The 14,071-nt window shown below is 39.6% G+C and overlaps 2 long non-coding RNA genes across 2 annotated transcripts; one reads left to right on the forward strand and one right to left on the reverse strand.

The window, feature by feature from the left end:
* Nucleotides 1-3,420: 3,420 nt before the first annotated feature.
* Nucleotides 3,421-5,564, reverse strand: LOC121814667. The gene is made up of 3 exons (XR_006054494.1): nt 5,509-5,564; nt 5,201-5,254; nt 3,421-4,281 (listed from the first exon to the last, which is right to left on the reverse strand). It is a non-coding gene; the product is annotated as an uncharacterized LOC121814667 (long non-coding RNA).
* A 3,964-nt stretch (nt 5,565-9,528) lies between these two features.
* Nucleotides 9,529-13,662, forward strand: LOC121814668. The gene is made up of 3 exons (XR_006054496.1): nt 9,529-9,980; nt 10,070-10,369; nt 10,463-13,662. It is a non-coding gene; the product is annotated as an uncharacterized LOC121814668 (long non-coding RNA).
* Nucleotides 13,663-14,071: the final 409 nt, after the last annotated feature.

The following is a 14,071-nucleotide window of genomic DNA, read 5'->3' on the forward strand; positions in this document are numbered from 1 at the left end:
GAAAGGTATAAAAGAAGAAAAACTAATGACATGGCCTCCTTGTTCACCTGATCTGAACCCCATTGAGAACCTGTGGTCCATCATCAAATGTGAGATTTACAAGGAGGGAAAACAGTACACCTCTCTGAACAGTGTCTGGGAGGCTGTGGTTGCTGCTGCACGCAATGTTGATGGTGAACAGATCAAACACTGACAGAATCCATGGATGGCAGGCTTTTGAGTGTCCTTGCAAAGAAAGGTGGCTATATTGGTCGCTGATTTGTTTTTGTTTTGTTTTTGAATGTCAGAAATGTATATTTGTGAATGTGGAGATGTTATATTGGTTTCACTGGTAAAAATAAATAATTGAAATGGGTATATATTTGTTTTTTGTTAAGTTGCCTAATAATTATGCACAGTAATAGTCACCTGCACACACAGATATCCCCCTAAAATAGCTAAAACTAAAAACTACTTCCAAAAACATTCAGCTTTGATATTAATGAGTTTTTTGGGTTCATTGAGAACATGGTTGTTGTTCAATAATAAAATTATTCCTCAAAAATACAACTTGCCTAATAATTCTGCACTCCCTGTATCACACAATAAAAAAAAATCACTGAAAACACAAAGTGTATGAACAGCAATAATATTACATAATGTGCTTTTAAAAACTTTGTGAGCAACAAACTTAATTGAATCTGAACAGTCTGATAGTCAGTTTTATTCCCATTCTGTTCACACACAGACTTCAAGGAAACTATGTGTGAGTCAAAACGCTACAAAAATGTTCCCAAAGAGTAAAAGATACATCTTTGATCTATTTCTACACTTTATCTTAGGATAGGATTAGGATTCAAGGATCAAGATGCAATCAGAAAGAAATTAGGTAAAATGACTCAGCAAAAAAGTAAAATAAAAAGGAGTGGTAGGAATAACGGGCTCCAGAAAATGTAACTAGCTAATCTACTTTTTTAAACACTCAGTGAATCAACTGATAATCATATAATGATCGAAACCGCTTCAGCTTCAGGAAATCCTAAGAGAAAACTGAAAATGAAGTTTTGAGTTGTTTGTTCCTGTCAGTGAATCACACTGACGTGCTGCTGTGTGTGAAACTAGTTAAACAAAAACTTGGGTTGTTCATTACATTACACATTATAAATAACTTTGGCAGCAGCACAATGTTAAATGGTTGTGAACTGGTTAAACAGGTTAAATAGATTTTCTGGGAACCAAGTCAAGTTAAGATAACTCCTGTACTCACTTTTACTCTTTACTTTCACTTTTACTTACTACCCTTCAACTACAGCTCTTCAAAGAACCTTAGCCTCAGTTTTGTTATACTGGCACTCTTATTAGACACTAGTGTTCATGCATTTCTCAGTTTGACTCAGTATTTTAGTGAGGATTTTGTACAGAAACTTTTCAGTAAACATCTCTGTAAGTGTAAAAATATTCAATAAAAAGTCAGATGGCTGAGATCAAAGTAAGAGAGAACTCTTTGGGAAAGTTCAGAAACTACTCTGTGTTTTTGATTCTCTGCCAAAACAGCTAATACAGTGATTTAATCCAGTGCTTCCAGTTTCTACTTTACTTTGATTACATCACTGAAACTTTTCATTTTTCTACTTTCTTTTTGGCTTCTATAGCTCACTTACATATAGACAGAAAAGGTAAAGGTATACATATACTTTTTTAAAACCCTATAGCAATAAGTGTAATATATGGTATTTTTTTTCCTCTCTGAACTTAAAGTTTCAGGGAGACCTAAAGTTAGAGCTAGAAATGTCTCACAAGAAAATTACTTTCTTTCCTACTGAGAGAAAAACAGCTTATGGGGATTTTGCCTGCCACCAATGAGAATCTACGTTGATTTATTGAATCTGCTTATCATCCGTTATATCAGATCAAATATATATTTCCCATTTTTCAGTGTCACATTTAGATTACAAAGGTCATATGAAGCACAGGAAGAAATTATCTTTTTCCGCTTGTGACTGATTGACAAACATGATCGTCTGTCATAAGTTTAGTTTGTTGCAATAAAAAAATATTGTGAAAAATAAGGGTTGCCAAAGAGTTTCTTATTTAGTAAGTAGGTGGTTTTGCTGTCTAAACCACACAAGTTCTTTTCCCTCCATTTCCAGTCTGTATGCTAAGCTAAGCTAAGCACACTCCTGATTTCTACTCGTTAAACAGATTTTTAGGTATCTTCATCCTTTCATCTCGTGTGTGTGTGTGTTCTTTAGTTAATTAGTGTAATTGCTTTATATAGCACATATTCTGGCTTGGTGTTGCCTAATAAGCCAACTTGTCACATGATCTACTTAGTTAACAGCTGACACACATTAAATATTTGGAATTTTGTTACTGGAAACTGTGCATCCTCTTCTTTTATTATGTATTTTCCCAACCTTTCTTATATATTTCCACAATTTTCTCAATATGATAGAATTAAATATACATACACATTTTTCAGTCAGTGATTTCCATTAACTCAGTGAATCGACACATCAAATTCACCAGGGAGGATATGAAAAGTGGCAGGTTAGCCTTCTTAGACTGTGAGATTTCCATCAGTAATGGGGGACAGCTAAAAGCTGATGTGTACCATAAACCTACGCATACGGATCAGTATTTAAGGTTCGACTCTCATCATCCACTGGAGTATAAACTGGGTGTCATCAGGACGCTACAACACAGAGCGAACACAATCCCCACAGACACAGCAGCCAGGGAAGCAGAAGAACATCACATCAAGAAGGCCCTGAGTAAATGTGGTTATCCCAGCTGGACTTTCATTTACACCTACAGGCCAGTGGACACTCTTTCAATGATGAGGATGTAACATCCTGGACAGGGAGGAACGCTGGTTTGAGTCAAGGAGGCCATTTACGTGAAAAGGGAAAGACCATCTCTGAATCGAGGAGGGGGCCTAAGGGTACATCTTTCGCCATCTTACAATGCTGTGATTGCAGCCATTCCCCAACTCTCTGTGAATGGTACTCATGGCCATTGATCAGTGGTTGTTGATCAATGGTCATGAGAATTTGCATAATTATGATTAAGGAACTGACCTCCCAGCCCATTGTTCCTTCAGTGGGCTGGTTTCAGTCATTATGCAAATGTACTGTTTATAAGATTGGTCAACCTGCATGATGACGAAACGTTTCTCCCACTGAAAACGTTACGTCCAGATGAACAGAATCAACTTTTGGGATTTACTTACCTGGATGATTGAGCATGCATCAAGATAGATCTGGGTTTTTATTTTGATAAAACTGAGCAAACAGATTATTAAGATCTCCTACAAATCATCTTGTTTTATTCTTGTTGTGGTTAATTTAATTTTTTATTTTATTTTTAATACGATAAAAATGTTTCTGTTCCTTGTTAATCATTTATTTAAAAGGTTTTCCTGAAGGAGGCTTTTGAAAGCCTTCAGTCAACATGAAGTTTTTCTGACTGCTACTCTGAAGTCTCAGTAGGACCACTGGTGAGGTGCCAGCAAACAGGTGAAAAATATAAAGTTAAACAAATGAATAAATTACAATACAATATTTGGGGGGGAAGGCAAGTGTGCTTAAATGCTTAAGTGCTTAAATGTGCTTGTGCTGGCACATTTAAGTAAAATTCAACTTCAACCATTTTTATTCTTTTTGTTTTTTTTATTGTGTGTTGCTATAACTTATTTTGGCTTCTAGGCTGAAATAGGTTAGAAAAGGTTTGAGAGCCAGTGATGTATACTGTTATACAAAAGTGTTTTTGTCATTTATTCAGCTTAATAAAGTGTGTACTTAGAGTCAACTAACACTGCATATGTTTGTGTGTTACATTAATACTAAATTCTTTAATTGCCCATACTTACATCATTCCCTTTATTTTAGCTTTTTTGTAGGGAGTTTTACCAGCTCTTAACAGTGTGCCTTGGCTTTAGACAGTTTTGCTATTTTTATGGCTGATTCATTAGTTTGTGATGTGGGTCTCGCAAAAGGGCAGAAATGAGATATCCAAACTGGAAAAAAAAATGTACCCTCTGGGCAGTAATAATATTTATGTGAGATTCCTGTGAAATGTGGCCAGGAGCCAGAGTGACTCTCAGACTCATAAAATGCAAAAGTTTTCTTCCCAGGCTGAATCATGAAGGCCATAATCTGGAAACTGAAAGGATGACTAGGTGCACTTAAATACAGACACTCGGGCATGAAAAAAAAGATTTGAGCAGAATAAAAGTGCCTCAGTTTATTTGTGTACCTTCGGACCGCTCTTTCCAATTGGGCCTTGCTGTCCAGGATAACCCTGAGGAGGATAAACAAGAAATATTGCTCTCAGATTTTTTTAAATCAAAGGAGAAAAAAGAGAAATGAGTTCAAATATGACGTGAAGAAGAAAATTATATAAAACAGTGAATTCGGGAAATTTTAGAAATGAAAACACTAAATAAGCTGCTTTGTACTAGAGCCTGAAGCTTAGGAGCTTGTGTCACTTTAAAAGGAGGAGTCTGAGTGATATCATCTGTTGCTACGTAGATGGAACACAATTAAATAAAGGAAGATTAAACCACAAGGCAACCCTTGACAGAGTCACATGTGTACCGCTATAGTATGCGTCAGTATTTGTTGTAATGGAAACCCGAAGAAAAGAGAAACGTGAATCTCCTCAACCCAGGAAAGGTTTATGGAATTATATCTGTGACTCTGTTCTGTGTAATGGGACAGTTTGAAAAGCGTGTTTGGAGGACTTAGGGAAAAAAAGTTGTACGTTCTGCCTTTCGTGTAGATTTAATCAAATTCACAGCTCACAGCTAAGGAAATTTCCTCCTGCTCATTTGCTAATAGAGGTAAAACTAACTACTGTGCGTCTCAGATTGAGCAAACTTGGGACTGCACAGACAGAGAAGTTATTAATACACTTTTATGCTGATTAAAACAAGCATGCCGAGATATTTGAAGATATTTTGTCTATTGCATAACATAACTAATGCATAATTGAATAGAGTCCCAGATATATATTAATACACCAGAGAAACTGCATCATCAGATGTCTTAAAAACCTTTGATACAATTTTTTGAATCGATTTTTTGATTTTAAAAAAAATTGCCAAGAAAGGAAAGGTTATGGAAGTCAAATGAGATTAAAATTCAAATCAAATGATGACACGTAGAGTAAATGTTAAGATGTTTAGGTAGTTTCCATGACCAGTAATGATGTGTCTTACAGTGTAGCCTCTCTCGCCAACATCACCTGGAAACCCAGGTGCTCCTGTTTGACCCTGTTGACGAAGAACAAACATGTTTAGATCGACACCAAGACAGCTGTGACTTTAACCGGCACTGCTGGTTAGCAAAAAACTGTGCAATAAACAGCTAGACATAATGCAGAAGAATAAAAAGAATTATTTTTTTAAGCAAAGAAACTGTGTCAGTTTTTGATCATAGACATTTTAAACCACCTTCAGTTGTGTGCCAGGGGAAATCACCAAACATTTTCTTTTTTGAAGAATTTAAGTACGTGATACTTATATACCTTTGGTCCGTCTCTTCCCTGAGGACCTTGTCTGCCTTTGTCACCAGGAGCGCCCTAAAAATAAGAAACACATCAGAATCAGAATCAGAATCAGAATGGGGTTTATTGCCAGATGTTGAGGTTTACAACATTAGGAAATTGCTGCGGTGCTTCAGTGCAAACAATAAGAATTAAAGTGCTATGTAGAAAGAAAGATATGTGCATGAGATATACATGAGATATATACATGAGAATAAGAATTAAGTGCTACGTAGAAAGATATATACATGAGTGCAGGTGGTGATCAGTGCCAAACATGAAATGATGCAGTGACACAGCGTAGGGTCATGTGTTAGTGGCGGGGACAGTCATGTGGTTATTGTTCATGTGTCCAACAGCAGAGGGGAAGAAACTGTTCTTATGGCGAGAGGTTCTGGTGCGAATGGACCGGAGCCTCCTGCCTGAGGGGAGCAGGTCAAACAGACTGTGTCCAGGGTGAGAAGGGTCAGCTGAGATCCGAGCTGCACGCCGCAGTGTCCTGGAGGTGTACAGGTCCTGCAGAGATGGGAGTCTGCAGCCAATCACCTTCTCAGCAGAGCGCACAACACGCTGCAGTCTCTGTTTGTCCCTGATAGTGGCTCCAGCGTACCACACGGTGATGGAGGAGGTGAGGATGGACTCGATGATTGCAGTGTAGAACTGCATCATCGTCCGTGTTGGCAGGTTGAATTTCTTCAGCTGCCTCAGGAAGTACATCCTCTGCTGGGCTTTCTTGATGACGGAGGTGATGGTGGGCTCCCACTTCAGGTCCTGGGTGATGGTGGTACCCAGGAAGCGGAATGAGTCCACAGAGGTGATGGGGGTGTCAGTCAGGATGATGGGGGGGAGTGGGGCTGTGTGCTTCCTGAAGTCCACAATAATCTCCACTGTCTTCTGGGCATTCAGCACCAGGTTGTTGTGGCTGCACCAGGTCACCAGACGTTCAACCTCCCTCCTGTAGGCAGACTCATCCCCGTCCGAGATGAGCCCAATAACGGTGGTGTCATCTGCGAACTTGATTAGCTTGACAGACTGGTGGGTGGAGGTGCAGCAGTTGGTGTACAGGGAGAAGAGCAGAGGAGAAAGAACACAGCCCTGAGGGGAGCCGGTGCTGATGGTCCGGGAGTCCGAGACATTCTTTCCCAGCCTCACATGCTGCTTCCTGTCCGTCAGGAAGTCAGTGATCCACCGGCAGATGGGATCAGGCACATTCATCTGGGAAAGCTTGCCTCGGAGATGGTCTGGAAGGATGGTGTTGAAGGCAGAGCTGAAGTCCACAAACAGGATCCTGGCGTAGGTTCCTGGGGAGTCCAGATGCTGCAGGATGAAGTGTAGGGCCATGTTGATGGCGTCATCTACAGACCTGTTGGCTCTGTATGCAAACTGCAGGGGGTCCAGGAGGGGGGCCGTGAGGGTCTTGAGATGGGAGAGAACTAGGCGCTCAAATGACTTCATGACCACGTGCGTGAACGACGACAACCTATTATTGCAAGAAAAATAGGACTACTGAGAAAAGAAACTCTTGTTCTTGAAGACGCCGACGTGCCCCATTTGAATTCCGAGCATAGCAGACTGGTTTGACGGCGGGTCTACAGAACCTGTTGGCTCTATATCGACTGCAGGGGCGTCCAGGAGGGGGGGCCGTGAGCCGTCTTGAAACCGACACAATGTTCCGACACAATGTTGAAGGCGGGATAGCAGTATGTTGTGATCAACAGTGTCAAAGGCTGCTGTCAGGTCCAGGGTTACTAGGACAGCAGCACAACCAGAGTCAACAGTTAAAAGCAAATCATTAAAAACTCTCAGTAGGGCGGTTTCTGTGCTATGCCGAGCTCTAAAACCAGACTGGAACTTCTCATAGAGATTGTTATTGTCGAGAAATAGCTGGAGCTGCATGAGGGCGGCTCGTTCCAGTACTTTGGACAGAAAAGGGAGGTTGGAAATGGGCCTATAGTTAGAGAGTAGGGATGGATCTAGATTAGGCTTTTTAAGGAGAGGTTGAACAACAGCGTGCTTGAAGGGTGTTGGAAAACAACCAGAACTGAGGCAGGCATTGATCAGGACCAGAAGGAAAGGTCCGACTGAGTCCAGAACCTGCTTCAGAAGCCGAGAGGGGATAGCATCGGTGGAACAGTTGGTAGTCTTAACCTTGCAGACTATTTCATGCAGCTGAGAGAGAGAGATAGGTTCGAACTGATTAAAGGCAGAATGGCACAAAGACAAAACACAGGGATTGGAAGGTGAAGATGGAATGACAGACTGCAGGGAGGAAATCTTGTTTACAAAGAACTTTAGAAAATCATTACAGAGGGTGGCAGAAGGTGTGAGGCTGGTGGATGTGTAAGGATTTACAATGGAATTTAAAACACGAAACAGAGTCTGAGGTTTATGGACACTACTGCTAACCAGGTTTGATATGTAGGAGGACTTGGCCTCTTTAACGGCTTTCTGATAGGTTGAAAGAGAGTCTCTGAGGATATTAAAAGAAATGTGCAGCTTGTCTTTAACGGCTTTCTGATAGGTTGAAAGAGAGTCTCTGAGGATATTAAAAGAAATGTGCAGCTTGTCCTTTTTCCATTTTCTCTCAGCACACCTACAGGTGCGCCTGAGAGCACGAACAGAGTCTGTAATCCAGGGTTCAGCGTGAGCTTTGGGACGGAGTGTTTTTAGGGGAGCGATGAGGTCCAAAATAGAAGTACATGTTGAGTTAAAAAGAGCAGTTAAATCTTCTGCACACAAGGAACCAATCCAGTCCGCCATGGAGAGCTCAGAGTTGCTAAAAGCAGCAGAAAACTGAGATGGTACATGGGTATTGATGATCCGGTGACGGCGTGAAGGAGGTTTAACTGCAGCATCAGAACAATGTGCAGTGGCAGAAAATAGAACAGGAAAATGATCGGAGATACACGCACTCTCACAAATTTCAGAGATGTGGATACCCAAGCCGTGAGACATGACAAGGTCCAAAGTGTGACCCTTCTCATGTGTGGAGCCAGACATTAATTTCTAGTATCAGCTGATGTTTGCTGGAGCCATTAATTTCTAGTATCAGCTGATGTTTGCTGGAGCCACAGCTAAAGCTGCTGGTCATGATATCAGTTTGGTTATCTGGTGAGAGGGAAACATGAAGATGAAACCAGGAGATGTCCTTACTGAATCATCAGGGCTGAACAGGTGATGGAGAAACAGGTTTACCTTTTAGGTGACATGAATGAGTTGAAGGGAAGTTATGAACTGTTTCTGAGAGACAAATAACACCAGGATCCTTTTCTAAGTAGCTGACAGCTGGTAACTGTGCAGGGGCGGGTCTAGCAAAGTTTTGCCAGGGGGGCATGTAGGGCATTAACAGGGAGAGGGGGGCACAAAGAAATACTTTTCTTTCTCATTCTCATTTAAAATGTCTCACTTTAAAAAAAAATAATTATCCAAATCTTACAACCAAAGTTTTCATCTGATGTCAAATGTATAGAAATCCATTATTGTACATAGTAATTTTTTGAGGGTCCCAACATAATTTCTTCAGAAGTAAGTACTGTATATGATGCCAGTATTTTCTGTACCAGTACTGTGTGTAAAATGCCATCAAAAAGTCAGTTAAGTTTTATTCTTTCTCGCCTGTCTTTCTGTCTCCTTTCACTTTTTAAAGGTTGCCATGTTAGAAAAAATATTTTGCCCTGCCATGCTGTTTATTGATGTGGCAAATGAATGGTTTATGAAAATATCACTAAATCTGTCATTTATTATTTTTAATATTCAGTAATGATCATGTCTCACCTCTAGTCTTCTCTGTCTTCATTTCAGGTTTCCACCATGTGTTGTAGATAGTTCAGGAGGTTAACTCAACCAAGTCTTTGGGTTTCAGCTAAGTACTGTTTAGAATAGCAGTATAGGGAGGATGGTGTAGGTTTAAGGTTATTAGACTGATACATATATACCAACAAGACAGTGTACATCACTGTCACAACGACGTTTGTTTTCATTCAAAGGCTTTATGGTTTTTCCTATAATACCTGGTGGGCCCGTCTCTAGTCAAAATGCCCGGGCTGATTTTTTTGTCCCAGTCCAGCCCTGATCATCATCATCAACATCTGATAGCATGTTAACAGATTAACAGAGAAAGCGGGTAACCACTGTTGTGTAGCCTTTATAGATGTCCAGGCATCTAATGCAAAGAAAGCCTGTGTTAAACATTATTTAGGTCTGGTGCACTAGGTGTAAGCTATTATTGGATAACATGTTAGCCTTAGCAGCTATATGTAAGTCTTTACAGCGTTTTGGAAACAAGAATATTTATATTGGTGTTTTTCCTGTTGAGAATGTTTTTACTTAAAAGTACTCAGATATTTTCTTCTTTTTTCCAGTTTCTAAAGACAGTGGCACTTCCAGGATGTTCTGCCTGTGGATATGTTTGAGTGTGTTTTGTGCTTTACCAAGCACTGTATCATCAGATCAAGGTATTTTTATCCCTTGTACTATACTATTATTAAGACACTGGGACAAATAAACAAGGAATAACATCACTTATTGCTTTTTTCTCTTCCAGGCGTGTCACTGACGTGCAACGAGACTGTCAACATTACCGCTGGAGAAAATGTGGTTCTAACCTGTTTCATAAATTGGATTTTAGAAGGAGAAGACTGTGTTGGTCACAGTTATGTCTGGCGTAACACAAATGGCACCAAACTCTGTGACAATGGCGTAAAATACGGCTGTAAATGGAATAATTATACCTATGTGTCACTGACCATCTTAGATGTGATAGAAAAGGACGTTGTCACAGTTGAAATCTCGACAACCTGCGGTATGGAGAAATCCCGTCCTATCAGACTACAGCCAATCAGCGGTGAGTGTGTTTCAGCATTTTAAAGTCCGTGTATGCAGAACACGTTGTATTCAGTGTACCTGTCGTGTAACTATATTGTACTGTATTCTACAGGTGAACCAGCTGTATCAGATCGGTTGCAGGAGGAGTCAGCACATGCTGCAACCACTGTGCTTTGTGTTTTTGCCTCTGCTGCTGTTGTTGTGGTCATTTTGTGTTTCCTGTATAGAAAATACATGCAGAGTGAGAGGAGAGTGACACAGACTGCACCAGGGAGTACAGACTGACAAATTCAGATTGTTTTTATCAGTGAACGGGTGGATATGAATGTATAAGCTGTTTATGAAAGCTAGTCCTCACCATCGATGACTCTGCTCCTGAACCGTCCTGTTGTCATCATTTTTTTTTTATCATCCGTTTCATTTTTAGGCTTTCAGAAAATTCTTTCTTGTGTTTATGCTGACTGAGCAACATTCACATGAGGATTTTATGTGATTAAAAGAGCTCTGTCATATAGTTAAAAGAGGAAAATGATGATGAGCCAGCATTGATGTAGATGTTGCACTGTGCAGTAGACTCTATGTTGGGATTTTATTTAACTTTCTGCCTTTAGTCTCTTATGTCTAAACACTGGCTCGGTGTTCTTGCTTCTCTGCTTCTAAATTAGGTTTAATTGCATTTGCAAGAAACTTTTTTTTTCTTTTAAGTTCTTCCTTTTTGCACAGTGTTGACATGAATTTATTTCCATTTATAATTCTTCACTTAGACCATTTTAAAATATTCACTTATATGATTTTGATTCAGCGTGGACCTTCACATATTTAATTCTGGCTCAGCGAAGCATGAACCATGGAACGGTGAAGTTTAGTAGGTCATTCTTACTTTTAACCACTTGGGAAAGCTGTCTGTATTTGAACAGCCTGTGGCTCTGAAACTGATAACCTGAACCTGTGGATACTGAAGGAATTTGAGGAGTTTAATGATTCAGAATCTTAGTAGTCTAATATGAGAGTATCGGGACCACCAGAAGAGTAGGGTCTCAGACCTCAAAGTTTGCAGGTGACACTATTGTGTTTGGAGTCATTGCTGACAGGAATAAATCAGCTTATAGGTGTTAGGTGGAGCAGCTGACCAGGTGGTGCAAGGACAACAACTCGGTCTTGTCCTCGGACAGATGATTCAAGCCTATGAAACAAGGATCAACCTGTGAAAGAACAGGTTACATCCTGAAGCAATTATGTCAGTTAATGCTGAGCAAAGCAACAGAAAGGGAATGTGCAATATGCTGAAAGACAAGTGCGCGTGACTGTTTCACTTACTATCAAAAAGAAAGGTTATGTTTTTGTGTGCATGCAGGCGTGTTATCTCTCTTTATCTGACAAAAACTTTGTAGGTGTGTCGAGCTGGGTCATGTTAATGATTTGGCTTAGAATTTGGCTTACATCCAGCAAGATCTTCAAGGTAAACTTTAATGATTTATAGATTGAAAATTTACAAAAAGATTTTTAACTTAGAAACTATCATTCTTTTAAGTGTGATGTAAATTGGTAACATATAGAAAGTACTGTACAAAGATGTAAAATATCAGGTCACATTTGCCCCTCCATGAGTCTCTGTTTTACCATGGTGCAGAGGTTTGTGTGTGCCAGGGGCTAGCTTTAGTTTAAACTGAATTGTTTTGTGCTGTGATTCTATATCTATTTATACTCTCGTTAGTTTTCCTTATTTTGTGCTCGTATTTCCCGCACTGAATACTCTCGCCTTTGTTATCCTTCACACATTTTGAATTACCGCTCATTGCCAGATGTGTTTCTTGTAGTGAAGTATTTTGGGGGCGATTTTTAGTTCTTTCTCTTGTCGCTCCTTATGTTGACTTCCTCCTGTGCAACCTTTTGAAGTGTTTTTAGATTTTGGCTTTTTTGGCTGTTTATTTTGATGCCTTTACATGAATAACCACTGCCTCTTTTGGAAATACAGATTTTTATTGTTGGACTTTAAGTCTGTGGACTTCTTTAGACTACTCCTGCTACCACTGCTACAAAAATAACTAAAACATTTTTTTGTAATTAATCCCAACATTTATAGCTTTTTTATTTAAAATAAATAATCAGTAGCAACTTTTCATTCATCTTACTTTGTTTATTCTCATATGAACTGTCCCAAGAGTCGATTTGAACGTTAATGTTTACAAACAGAGAGTACCAAAAACAACTGTTGTCCTCGGGCACCTTTCATAATGGACACAAGAGGCCAGTTTTGTTTGGAAAACTGAAATAATTTTTATTTCATCAATGTTTTATGTTGTAATCTCAAAGTAGTTCATCTAGACTTCATGTTGAGCAACATGTGTGCCTCTTACATTCCCTTCATCTCAGCAAATCAGTTATTTTAACTCTGACAGGTGTCCTGTATCAACTGGATACATTTTATTTATATATATTTTTGTAAGTCATTCTCAGATGCTCTCCAAAGAGTTAAGTTCTCAGCTAAATGAGTGTTAGTCCTTCTGCAATGGATGTTATAAATTGCTTCTTTTTCTGAGGATAACTGAATCATGTGCTTGGTTTTACAAGAGTGATGGAGAGCTGTTTATCCAAAAAATATTGTTGTCTTTTTTAACAATACATGTACGTGATCTACCAAGGAGTAGATACTCCATAATCTGGTCCCCCTTTCACAGCTTGATGATACCATCTTCTTTTGGCTAAATCAGTAACTATTTGCAGGGTATCGACATTTAGGGAAGTGTCATGGTTCTGGGTCATTTTGACCTAGCATTTTCAGTTTCTTGTATTTTTGTGTTTTTTTCTGTATTATGGTTTGTTTTCAGAGTCTTTAGTTGTCCTGTTTTGAACGTTATAATCCTAAGTTTGAGTGTTATTGTAGTTAAGAGTTTTGTTCTAAGGTCTAGTTCAGTGTCTAGTCTGTGCCTGTCATGTTTCCTGTTTTACTTTGAAGGTCCGTATCTCATGTTAGTGTGTCCAGTGTTACTCTCCCCTGTGTTGTCATTGTTTCATTCGAGTCAGCTGTGTCCTCATGTGTCTTCACTTCTCCTGCTCACGTCATGTGTCTATTTAAGCTCTCCATCTCCCTTTGTTCATTATCACGTCGTCTGTGTTACCTGCCACCACGTTGTCACAGTCAGAATTGTCGCAGTCATTGTCGTTTATAGTAGAGTCTTAGTTTCTCCAGTTTAGCTTCTAGTTTAGTTAGTCACTGTCCCTGCTGTTTTGTCATGCCACCTTGTTTCAGCCATAATAAATGCTGGCCTTTTGTTTATCTCAGTTTCTCGTCCTCTGTGTCCTGCTTTTGGGTCTGCTGTCGAAAGATGTCATGTTCACAGTGGCTTGATGAGATAGCCTTTATTTGTCAGTTGCCCACAACTGAGATGACAGACCTTGCTGACCGTACATACAATACAGAAACATCACATTGGGGAGACAGGTCAGGCTAGGTAGCAAGGGGGAAAAAAACCTTGAAAAAAAGCTGGTTTCATCATGGTATGTTTGCTCACCTGAAGCACAATCTCAGCTTATCCAATACAAGTTGCTTCACAGAAATTACTGGACTCCCAGTAAGTTAGTCAGGTTGAAGCTTGCTGACAATGACACCTGCTGGAAATGTCAAGAGCCTAAGTTTTAATATTACTCTTATTAATCTTCACAAAATAAACTTTAAACATATTTTCAGGCGAGAAAGTAGCCGTGTAAACTTCAAATATCT

This window comes from Haplochromis burtoni, unplaced genomic scaffold (assembly GCF_018398535.1).
Source record: "Haplochromis burtoni strain Fernald_Lab_line unplaced genomic scaffold, NCSU_Asbu1 Contig_71, whole genome shotgun sequence".
NCBI classification, from domain to species: domain Eukaryota; kingdom Metazoa; phylum Chordata; class Actinopteri; order Cichliformes; family Cichlidae; genus Haplochromis; species Haplochromis burtoni.